The sequence below is a fragment of the Mytilus californianus genome, unplaced genomic scaffold, assembly GCF_021869535.1.
Source record: "Mytilus californianus isolate M0D057914Y unplaced genomic scaffold, xbMytCali1.0.p SCAF_9, whole genome shotgun sequence".
Taxonomy (NCBI): Eukaryota; Metazoa; Mollusca; class Bivalvia; order Mytilida; family Mytilidae; genus Mytilus; species Mytilus californianus.
This window is the reverse complement of record NW_026262745.1, coordinates 89116683-89129291: the sequence shown is the minus strand read 5'-3', so window position 1 is coordinate 89129291 and position 12609 is coordinate 89116683. Positions and strand designations below refer to the sequence as shown.

At 32.9% G+C, this 12609-nt stretch overlaps 2 protein-coding genes across 6 annotated transcripts in view; both read left to right on the top strand.

Moving 5' to 3' along the window:
- The window catches only part of LOC127716004 (transcription intermediary factor 1-alpha-like), a 431824-nt gene that overhangs the window by 101763 nt on the left and 317452 nt on the right, over window positions 1-12609 (top strand). The window lies entirely within an intron of this gene.
- Window positions 1-12609, top strand: part of LOC127716018 (uncharacterized) — a 364497-nt gene that overhangs the window by 326351 nt on the left and 25537 nt on the right. The window contains exon 1 of one of the 4 annotated variants that reach the window (XM_052222139.1): window positions 10426-10566. The exons of the other annotated variants lie outside the window; for them this stretch is intronic. The gene's annotated coding sequence lies outside the window, so the exon portion shown is untranslated. Of the gene's footprint in view, window positions 1-10425; window positions 10567-12609 lie in introns of those variants that run through there. 4 annotated transcript variants of the gene reach the window in all.

Genomic DNA, 12609 nt, shown 5'->3' with positions numbered 1-12609 from the left:
CTGAGAGTAGTTTTTTGCTCTTCTTATATTCCCTTTTAGATATATTTTTAGTCTTCTGTTCTTCAACCTCTGCTATATCTTGCTAGGAAGAGCTAGCTAGGTAGATCTAGACAACATCCAACTCAGCCAAACGATCTTGGGGTGTGTGTGGGGGCACTTATTATGTAATGAGTGGAATGGATGAGTCGCTGGGATAGGTCACTGTTTGAAGCTTCATGAAATTGCATGAGGTCGAGAAATTTAGGTGAAATATAAGACAAGGTTGATGATTGAATCTGAAACTAATCAGATGTCGATATTTTTTTACAGATGCAATTAAAATCACCAGAGATTGTGTATATATGTCTCTAAAATCACTTTCGTAAATGTTTAAGATATTTGTCAAATCTATTTACTAGTATCTCCCCATGAAATAACGTAACAATGATAGCTATGTCACGGCAGGTATATATACGTATTGTAAAAAATATATGATAGCTAGGGTAACTGCATGTATGTTCTTTTATCATTCAATATATATAGTCAAATGCGTTTTGTTAAAATATACTTTTTCACTCATTTGGTCTTTTGGAAAATGTTGTTTGTGCTGTATTTAGACCCCTCTACCAAGAAATTTGTTTTGCATGCACACGTATAAAAATTGCGGTTTTTATCCAACGCAATCATGGGTTTGAACGTTGTTTTCAATTTAGACTTGTTTATATTTTTTCGTTTGGGCTTGTATTATATTTGCCTTCGGACTTATATGATCCGTTCATCCTATTTTGACTCTTTCAAAATTCAAGAGTCTATCCTAAATTGAGGTAAATTATATGGCCTTCCAAATACCGTTTCGATTCCTAACATCACTGAAGAGACATTAATTGTCGAAATCCGGATATGGTGTACAAATGTTTGCACCTCATGTTTGCGGTATACCATCTTTTCCGCAAGTTTATTGTTTTCTGTTTGGTAATAAATTAATGATAAGATCTAATTGTTACATCTTGTGATCCGTTTATTTGTCAATCGCCAATGGCAGTCAGCAGGGTTTAAGAACATCAGTTGTTCGACCTGCTAGTCAAATGCGTTTTGTTAAAATATACTTTTTCACTCATTTGGTCTTTTGGAAAATGTTGTTTGTGCTGTATTTAGACCCCTCTACCAAGAAATTTGTTTTGCATGCACACGTATAAAAATTGCGGTTTTTATCCAACGCAATCATAGGTTTGAACGTTGTTTTCAATTTAGACTTGTTCATATATATATATATATATATAAAGAGTGGGGTATTGGATGTCTCAGCTGCTCACCTCTGCCATAAAAAGGTCGAAGTGCCGCCGCCGCCGCCCCCGCCCCCTGAGATAAAAATTCTTGTGTAAATTAATATTAATCGAACAGAAATTATTTGATATCTCCGTTTTAAAATGTTTGTGTTGCCTTTAGATTATCTTACTGAGTAGGGGGCCTCGGTGGCCGAGTGGTCTAAGTAGTTACTACTGTAATCACTAGCCAGTCAACACTGAGGTTGTGAGTTCGAACCCCGCTAGTGCGGGTGCACTCGACTCCAATCTTAATTGACTAGGATTGTCAGTTTTCCTATCGAAGGTCGGTGGTTTTCTCCCGGCGCTCCGGCTTCCTCCACCAATAAAAACTGGCCGCCACGAAATAGCCCAAAAGCGGTGCTTCAAAGTGGCGTTAAAACACCAAAAATCAAATCAAATCAAATCTTACTGAGTATAAATAAATATAACCTAAGAAAAAGGCATTTTCCTAAAAGTTTTCTTATGTTTTCACGTATAAAATGTACGTAACATGAAATAATCACGTGTGTGTTTACAAATCTTCAGGAGATTTGGCTATTTATAGATAAGTGTTACCTGTGTACCGATATGCATGATTGGTAACCAGGCAAATCTATTTACTAAAATAAAGAGTTCAGATCCGACACTCTACGGGATTAAAAGACATTTACTAGGTTTGAATTGTCCCAACCAATGAACGAAATTTAATTATGACAGCGTAAGTAATATCTTCCAATTAGGTAGTAAGAAAGCCTTCAGCCCGCAGACTGTCCATCGTTCAACTCTTAATACCGTCTCCGAGTCTTACAAAATATCAAATATGAGTCGAGACATGAACCAACGACAACAACTAAACTACAGGCTCCTGACTTGGGATAGACACACACAGAATATGGTAGGGTTGATATAAAAACGAAGATTGCCAATGAGACAACCCTCCAGAAGAGACCAAATGACACAGCAATTAACAGCTATAGGTCACCGTACGGCATTTAACAATAAGCAAAGCCCATACCGCATAGTCAGCTATAAAAGGCCCCGAAATCACAAATGTAAAACAATTCAAACGAGAAAACTAACGGTCAAATTAATGTACAAAAAAAAATGAACGAAAAACAAATATGTAACACAGCAAAAAACGACAACCACTGAATTACATTTGACTTTGACTTTGGACAGAGCATACATACAGAATGTGGCGGTGTTAAACATGTTAGCGGGATCCGGCCCAACCAGCCCCCTAACCTGGGACAGTGGTGTAACAGTACAATAACATGTTTGTGAGCGCTTAACCCTCCCCGAGGCTGGGACAGTGGTGTAACAGAACAATATTAGAACAACCTGCACAAATCAATTGCAATTAGATTAACTCAAAAGATCGGTACGAGACACACAAAAAAAAACTTACATTAAGACAATAGACACAAAGCAGGGAAATAAGGGTATTTGCAATTACTGGAAGTTTGCTCAAAGCTAATTACAACTATAGTACTGAAATATATCTTGTTCTCCAAGACTGAAGTATCAATCAGTACACAACCAACGGATTTATTAAAAAAAAAAGAAGAAAAAACAGTCAGAGAAATGTCTGGTATACATTGTATATATATACTTGCATATAGATCCATATACAATGAAAATTTTTGAAAAGTGGTGGTCCGAAGGTTTTGACCATCGAAATTATGCAATAGAAATAATAGTTAGGAACAGAAGATTTTCTTCAAGGACCACCAGAGAAAAATGATTTTTAGAACTTTCCGATATCTTTGCTTTATACAAAAATAATCCAGTTTGGTTACTTTAAAAAAATTGAATAAACAAGATGTCCTTTTTGATCATATTCGAGACAAACATTGACGAATTTTTGTGCAGTTTAAGATTATTCTTAAAAATCAAATAGTGCCCCAGGTGTCTACACGAAATGTCAAGGTCTAAACGTCATGAGTTTATATAAAATTCGTGAATACAATAAACAAAAACAATTATATGAAAGAATCTAAATAATATAAATACTCATTATTTTACACGTATTCGAGGGATCAAAATAATCAGTTCTACAAATTGCTGTTAAATGAAATATTTAAGCCAATTTTACAAATATTTATACCTGCCTCTGTAATATGTCATATTGACGGACCACATTATTTTTTTTTATCGTTAGAGACACTGTTGCAAAGCTCATTTTCCGTTCACTTTAAAAACCTACAAAAATTGCCTAAACTTTTAATCTTAGACTAGACAGCGTGAAAGATCAATACACTTTGGTAAGTGTACAAACGGCGTTTTGACAAACCGGTAAATAATCATGTTTTCGCCCGGGGATATGAATTTGACATTAAACGTCCTTCAGTAACTTTACAATACCCAGCCGTGTCATTTCCGTATATTGTAGATGGAACGTGTGACAAATATACACCAGCAATACCAATACAGGTGAATTTTACCTTTTTAAATGATTCCAAAGAGGGGGTGCATTGCATTTGCGCCAATTTTGAAAAAAAAATCAATCTTTCATTTGCGCCAAAAAAATAAAACTACATTGGCGCCATTTCACAGGTAACATATAACGGAAAAGTTTTAAATATTCATTTTTACATCGTGAATAAGATGATTTTTTAAGTATTCCCCATGGATAACTTATTTTAAAAAGTTCATAATTATTGTTTATTATAAAATTGCGAGTCAGTTAGGTTTAAAATTATATAGTGTTTGAATGTTTGAGGTGTCAAGATGGATGGATCTGAGTAAAATCCTTTAGTTTTCTCAGAGTTTGATTATTTCATATTTTTCATGTTGGGACCGTTTTTAGCCAACTTAACGGAATGGTTTTTAGAAGGCCGTACGGTTGTCTCTGGTGGCTTTCGTCCACCTCATTTGAACTTTACGGATAGTTGTAAATTCATAAGCAATTCTTAATATACCACATCTCCTTGTGTTTACATAGAGGAAATTAGTCTGTAATTTTTATGACCACACATATAGGTTATCCAGTATAAATAAGTACATCTGAGCCGTTGCCTACAAGTTCAGTGTCGGAACAAACTTTTGGTTTTACTCCAGTATATATATAGTCCTTAATTTCTAGTTTTTATGAACTCGTTCAATTATAACATAACTGTGTTTTAAAGTTATTATTCAAAGTCTCTTTTAAATAAAACAACTTTTTATACTATTCAAAATTGAGAATGGAAATGGGGAATGCATGTGTCAAAGTGACATCAACCCGACCACAGAGCAGAAAACAGCTGAAGGCCACCAATTGGTCTTCAACACAGCGAGAAAATCCCGCACCCGGAGGCGTGCTTCAGCTGGCCCCTAAACAGACACCAAGTGATGGATACAATTGTGGCTTATATTGTTTAATTAATTTTTTAGAGCAAAAGATTAATTGATTGTTGGTTGCTTAACATCCAGTGGCAAACATTTCATGCATATTCAGGACGACAAAACTTTTCAGAAAAAGATTATGAAGTACTAGGTATAACAAATGTTTTGGACCCCCTATTGTTAATAAGGACATACGGTTGGATCCCCTCCCTTTATCCTTGGTTGGGAACCCCCATTTAAAAAGACTGGATCCGCCACGTGCACTGTACACAGATTTAGTCCGCATTGTTTTCCGGGCAGAATAGACCACCACTGTTACTAATTTTTATAATTGTAAATATTTACACTAAATTTTGTTAATAAAGATAGGAACAGTTACAATTGTGTGGTCATAGATTTCGTAAATTTGTTTTCTGAATCCATATAGCAAGTGGCATGACATCATAATGGTGAATCGGGGAAATCACAGAAAGCTTATGGAAATGTTAGATTTTTTTTGATATATGACAATAGCGCAAAAAGTATCAAATATGTTTTAATAGAGAAAAAAAAATGACTGTAGCTGTAATAACTATATTTTTATTTGTTTTTAATTGTGTCGCTCTTTGATGACCATTTATGAAACCTGCATTTTCGTCTTTCATTCTTACGTACGTCTAGAAATTTACAGAACTCAAATTATATATCTGAATAAAAGGAGTTGTTGGTTTTATTTACGTCAATAATATAGCAAACAAACCAAAAACAAAAACAAAAGCCAAGAGACATCCAGAGAGCAAAGTGGATTTTTCGGCTTGCAGTACAAACTCAGTATATTAAGTATAAAGAACAGTTATATTATAACTATACCACGTCAAAAGTTCTCTCGTTCATTTCATTCCATAGTAGAGTGAAATGACTAACTTTCATTTGACCTTTAAAGAGGCAGAATTAGTTGACACAAATGTTATGCCTTTTTGCATGGCTGATTGTATATATTTATGTTGAACATGTTAAATTCAAGGCGATCTTGTAGCGAACGCACAACCCTATACTGTGTTTGGTTTTTCTACGATATCTAGTTAAGAAAAAACTTTATTATCGGAGGGGTGAAACGAGGGAGAAAATAATATGTATTAGATACACATTAAGGGCGTTAGCCCGAATGAGTGCGTATTACTTACACCAAGATAAATTGAATATTGTCAATGCAGAATGACAAATTCAATAATTTAGGACAGGGACTTTCAATACTAACGGATTCCCTGTTAAGGAGGAGATCTTTTAACAATTTGACAATATGCTATTGAAATGCATGATAAATGCAGGGTATCAAATTTATTTATCGACATCTTTGTGTAAAAAAAGATACAATTTTGCTAGATAAATAGAAAACAATAACACATTTCCTTGCATAATCTTATCTAAAATTATTGAAAATTATCATAATTTATGGGTATTGTTTTAACATGATACACCAAAGCCGAATTTTGCATGTTTGCATTACACACTTGCACTGTTTGGATTAACGTATCAATTAGAAGGTAGGTTAGAAAATCACAAAAACAGAATTAAAGGACAAAACGCCATTATATGGTTTTCCGGATAATGTTTTTTTTTTGGCAAATATTAAAAAAAAAATCTTAAACTTTTACATATACATAACATTTTAGGTAAACACCTAGAGTTACATATATACCAGCATACATTTTTGATAGGAAAAAAATGCTATCAAAGATACTTCAGAAATGCCTAGCTCCATGCCTAAGAAATATACATCTTTTTTATTGTTCACATTTATTTAACCTCCATTCAACAATGGGAAGGAACATTTGCCTCAGCTGTGAAATGAATTGATTTAAAACGACTTTTAACATATTTACTTCTGACTTGTCAATATCTTAGCATAGAATATGATCAGAATATGGTCTGTGTATAAAACAAGTATACCGCTGTAATAAAAGCACTAGACAATTTATACATGTAAATATATGCTACTTCCAACAGAATTTTGTTTTGTTTTTAGTTTTTAATTATTTTTTTGTCATTATCGTTTATTTTTTAACCACTAAATTTGCGGTTTTGTGATATGTTCGTGCAGTTTTAACAATGTCGTCAATAGTGTTCAGAAAGAAGCTACTAGTATTATAAAATGTGTCAGAACCTTAAATTACACATACATGAACGGAGCTATGATACCATGACAGGTGTACATATGATGTAATTGTGAAATAGCCATTGTAATTGCCAAGTTTTTGATAGTTTAAGGATCATTTTTGATTAGTGGCACGTGCCATCGAATTCAATCTTTATTGACAGAAAATATTAAATAACGAATACATTTATTACTATTATAGGAAGAAAAAGGCGAAGAAGATTTATTTGCTATAGTGCAACTTGAATAAACAAATAAATACATAATTATTTTATATCAAATAAAATTGTTATTAAAATGAAAGAAAGGATTAACGCATTTACAAGGATATATACTAGATGCTGAACTTAAATTAGGTTGTATTGTTTTAACGAAAACTTCTATGAGGATCTGGAGGGGGTCATTTTTTTAGCTCACCTGACCTGAAAGGTCAAGTGAGCTTTTCTCATCACTTTGCGTCCGTCGTCCGTCGTCCTGCGTCCGTCGTCCGTCGTCCATCGTCCGTAAACTTTTCCAAAAACTTCTCCTCTGAAACTACTGGGCCAAATTTGACCAAACTTGGCCACAATCATCATTGGGGTATCTAATTTAAAAAATGTGTCCGATGACCCCGCCAACCAACCAAGATGGCCGCCATGGCTAAAAATAGAACATAGGGGTAAAATGTAGATTTTGGCTTATATCTCTGAAACCAAAGCATTAAGAGCAAATCTGACATGGGGTAAAATTGTTTATCAGGTCAAGATCTATCTGCCCTGAAATTTTCAGATGAATCAGACAACCCATTGTTGGGTTGCTGCCCCTGAATTGGTAATTTTCAGGAAATTTTGCCGTTTTTGGTTATTATCTTGAATATTATTATAGATAGAGATAAACTGTAAACAGCAATAATGTTCAGCAAAGTATGATCTACAAATAAGTCAACTTGACCAAAATGGTCAGTTGACCCCTTAAGGAGTTATTGCCCTTTATAGTCAATTTTTAACCATTTTTCGTAAATTTTTGTAATCTTTTACAAAAATCTTCTCCTCTGAAACTACTAAGACAAATTTAACCAAAATTGTCCACAATCATCATTAGGGTATCTAGTTTAAAAATATGTCCGATGACCCTGCCCGCAAACCAAGATGGCCGACATGGCAAAAAAATAATACATAGGGTAAAATGCAGTTTTTGGCTCATATCTCTGAAACCAAAGCATTTAGAGCAAATCTGATGGTATAAAATTGTTCATTAGGTCAAGATCTATCTGCCCTGAAATTTTCAGACCAATCAGGCAACATGTTGTTGGGTTGCTGCCCCTGAATTGGTAATTTTAAGAAAATTTTGCAGCTTTTGGTTATTATCTTGAATATTATTATAGATAGAGATAAACTGTAAACAGCAATAATGTACAGCAAAGTTAGATCTACAAATAAGTCAACATGAACAAAATTGTCAATTGACCCCTTAAGGAGTTATTGCCCTTTATAGTCAATTTTTTACAATTTTCATAAATTTTGTAAATTTTTGTAAATTTTTACAAAATATTTTCCACTGTAACTACTGGGCCAAGTTCATTATAGATAGAGATAATAGTAAGGAGCAAGAATGTTCAGTAAAGTAAGATCTACAAACACATCACCATCACCAAAACACAATTTTGTCATGAATCCATCTGTGTCCATTGTTTAATATGCACATAGACCAAGGTGAGCGACACAGGCTCTTTAGAGCCTCTAGTTCTTTATTCTTTAATTTTTAATGCCGATTTTCTCTATTCTTTAAACTTTTTGTCTATTATTATCAATTCTTTATATTCAAGCACCTTATTATTCTCTATTCTTTATTTTTTTTTATCCATTTTCTCTATTCTTTATATTTATTGCCACTCATTCTCTATTCTGTAACCTCCTCCCCGCCCCCTCCCATCAACATCTTCTTTCCGATGGTATGTTATTTATAGTTTTATTGTCTCGTCACGGTCTAAGTGCAGTTTTCAGAATATTAACTGCACTCGGAGACATGGTTCCCTGATGCGGCCTTGGTGACTACGCATCACTACGAAATAAAAGCAAAAAAAAAAAAAAGAAGACGGTTGTCCAAATATAAAAAGAATAACACGCACGGGGAATGATTACTAAATGCCACGAAGTAATTATTAAGTTTTAGAGGAAAGTATCGAAAGATAACGAAATTAACGATATAAATTATCTGACATAAAACATATTTGTATTTACGTTTATCGTTCCCGATGAAGTTAAATCCAGAAACGTGCTTCAGACGCATGAAATTTATAAGGTGTTTTCTCTCTTTTGATAATGTTATGTTTAAAATTTGCAATTACTTCTTTTCAAAGAATAAGTAGATAAATACATAAATTAACATCAGAAAATAAAAAATAAAATAAAATCATAAACAGTTATAGGCGAATAAGTTATTTCCTCAACAAAACAAAATCACTAATCTCTTAAAAAAAGACCAACAGAAATAAAACGTCAACCAATGATTTTATGTTTAATTATTAAAAATATACGTTTTTCATTCTAGCATTTATATTGTATTTTTTTTATAATTAAAATGTATCATCCACATGAAGGGGCGTAACTCCTAATATCATTCTGACACACTAAACGGATCTTAACCCGATCTGAAAATTTTGAACATTACTTTTTATGTTTGGTCTGAATTCGTCTAAAACCGTCTTAACATATCTTGTTTAACAGCTAGAGCCTTCTGTCTTGTTTATCTTGACATGAATGAACGGACTGAACACGACATATCTGAACAGCGTCTGAAAGTCTTAAAAAGTCTTAACGTTTTTCCCTAGCGGTAAATTCAGTTGATTCAGACTTGATCAGACCAAAATGACCGTTTCAGACTGAAATCTTGCTACTAGTGTATTAGACCAAAAGGAAAGAAATATAAATTCACGTCACAGTACTGTGACAAATGGAGAACGAAAATCATAAACAATTGAAGACAGTGCTTTATTGAGTGACCAACAACTACTAAAAATGGACTAATGAGGATAGAAACTTACACAAATCATATTTCTGTTTTATGGGATTTAATGTAATTTTATCGCATAGTATTCATATTTTATGAAAAAGACGCAAATGTTCAAAATTTGCAAGGGTTCGCGGAACCCAGTGTCTCGCCTACTTTTGCTGTTAATCGCAGGCTCAACAAAACCGAGGAAAAAAAATAATAAAAATATTCCTCTCAATACTATCTTTTGATTGTAAGAAGCTTCTGTCCAAGTTTGGTTAAAATCCAGAATAGTTTATGAATCTAATAAAAGTTTTAAAAACTTTAACTCTAGACTGTATGTAATGTTATCTGAAAAGTCCATTTATAAGTAAAATACGAAAAAACCTGAAAAATCTTTACAAAATTTACTTCTGGATACTATCTTATGATCATAAACAAGCTTCTGTCCAAGTTTGGTAGAAAACCAGGTTAGTTTATGAAAGATATTAAAATTTCAAAAACTTCAACCACAGAGTGAATATTTGTGGACGCCGCCGCCGACGACGATGACGACAACGACGACGACGACGACGACGCCGACGACGGAATATAGGATCGCTATATCTCGCTTTTTCGACAAAAGTCGAAGGCTTGACAAAAATGAAACAGATGAATTCAGGCAATAGTCAAATTATCAAATTGAAATCAACCTTGAGATTAACCTTTGGAAAAGTACCAAAACCGCATCTACGATTTGTTTATACAATATATAACAGGAAAATATGAATATTGTGAATTACACGTTCAAACAAATACAGTTTTAGCGTCGTTGTTATACTGTTCTAGTGATAAACTGGAATTTTATTGAATGTAAGTGAACATTTAAACAATTTTTAAACGTTAAATAAGATATAGTTATAAACAAGATTATCGATATCAACTTAAAAGTGTATTTACAAATCATATGCGCAATAAAAACAGTCACTTTAATGTACGTCAATTACTTCGAACAATATTTGTTGTCATTTAGATTTATTACTTAACACTAGTAGCAAGATTTAAGTCTGAAACGGTCATTTTGGTCTGATCAAGTCTTAATCGCCTTGATTTACTGCTAGGGAAAAACGTTAAGACCGGTTTAGACTTTCAGACTCTGTTCCGATATATCGTGTTCAGTCAGATCAATCGGGTCAAGATAAACAAGACAGATTCTTCTAGCGTTCAAATAAGACTTGATTAGATCACGTTCAGATAAAATAAGACCAAAGGTAAAAAATCTGTTTAGTTGCTGTAAGATCGTGTTCAGTCGTGTTAAGATTTTAAATATTTTAAATAAAACGAGCGACACTTTATCTGTGTTTATCAGGGGTTACTCCCCTTTATGAATAAAATCGGCATAGCTAGGAGGATATTCTTTTGTGGTCTTTTAATGTAATACTGTATATCTATTTCATTAAATAACGTATGCAAACGTACAATTCATTTTTTCCCGATAGAATTTTTAACATTTAATTGGTTATATAAGAAAAGATTAATTGTCTTAACCGGGAAATGTGTTAGTCATTAAAACTTTGCAGTCGTGCTTTCTGACATAAAGTAGTCCTGTATTTATTCATTCCGCCCGATAAGATATAATGATAAGTAATATATCCCAAAGATGTTCTGAAATTTTCTTAAACATTTTTTGTTTCTAATGTAAAATAATAGTTCTGATCCATATAAAATTTGTCAAGAAAAATATATTCTAAGTATCTAATTTACTTTAAATTTTTAAATATTATATAGATGACAGTTGCTTGGTGAAAGTTATTTACATTTCAATAAACGGATTATCTAAGCAGTCAACCGAAACGGGTTGTCATAAACTATCTAAATAATTACCCATGCAACGCTTATGATGTTTTATCTATGGACGTAAAATGAATAAAGTTCCATGTTTTATCTTATATAAGGATTTACCGGGTAAAATTATTACATTGACAAATAAAACATTATTTTTTCAAAAAAAAATGCAACAAGAATAAAGAATATTTTAAGAATTTAGTTGACAGTTTATATTTACCATTAGGTACCTATAAAGACCGATTTCGATACCTCTCTTGATTTTTTTTTATCATCAAGTTTTTTTTAGCAAGAACTAATACAAGAATAAATCATATAGAAAAATATCAAACAACGATTGATAAAATCTTGTGTACGGTTTATATTTCTGTTTCGTATCAGATTTTTTTTATAACACCAGCGTTACTTCTCATTTAAAAAACAGTGAGATGCTTACTTGCTTTTTCGAAATTGACCAAAAAGCTATAGAATAACGTAGCGAAATGACTGTACTTATAGATTATACCTTTGTTTTTCCATTTTGAATTGTTTTACACTAGTCATTTTGGGGACCCTTATAGCTTGCTGTTCGGTGTGAGCCAAAGCTCCGTGTTGAGGCCGTATTTTTAATCTATAATTGTTTTATACTTTGTAACTTGGATGGAGATGATTATTTGGCACACATACCACATCTTCTTATTTATATTAACCGGGAGCAGTTTATAATATTTTCATTTCGATAAAAAGAAATATGCAATTCAGTAAATCAAATCGATTTGTACCATATTGTTACATTCAAAAGTCTTTAACTGAAGTAAATGATTGATAGAAATACATTATTTGTATTGCATCGCTCCTAAAATAATGTCCAGTGTCAAATATTACACATCGATGATCACTTAGATGTTCAACTGATTCAACCAAAAATTAAACTTAGGACTAGGATCAAATGCAATTCATTACGTTACAATTGTATTCAATATTAATATTGTTATAACATTCAGTCGAGGAAAAGACACATGTGACATTGATATGCATTGGTTTGTTCTAGCCTGATACGGCGAGCGCGTGTCGACAAAAAAGGTCATGTTA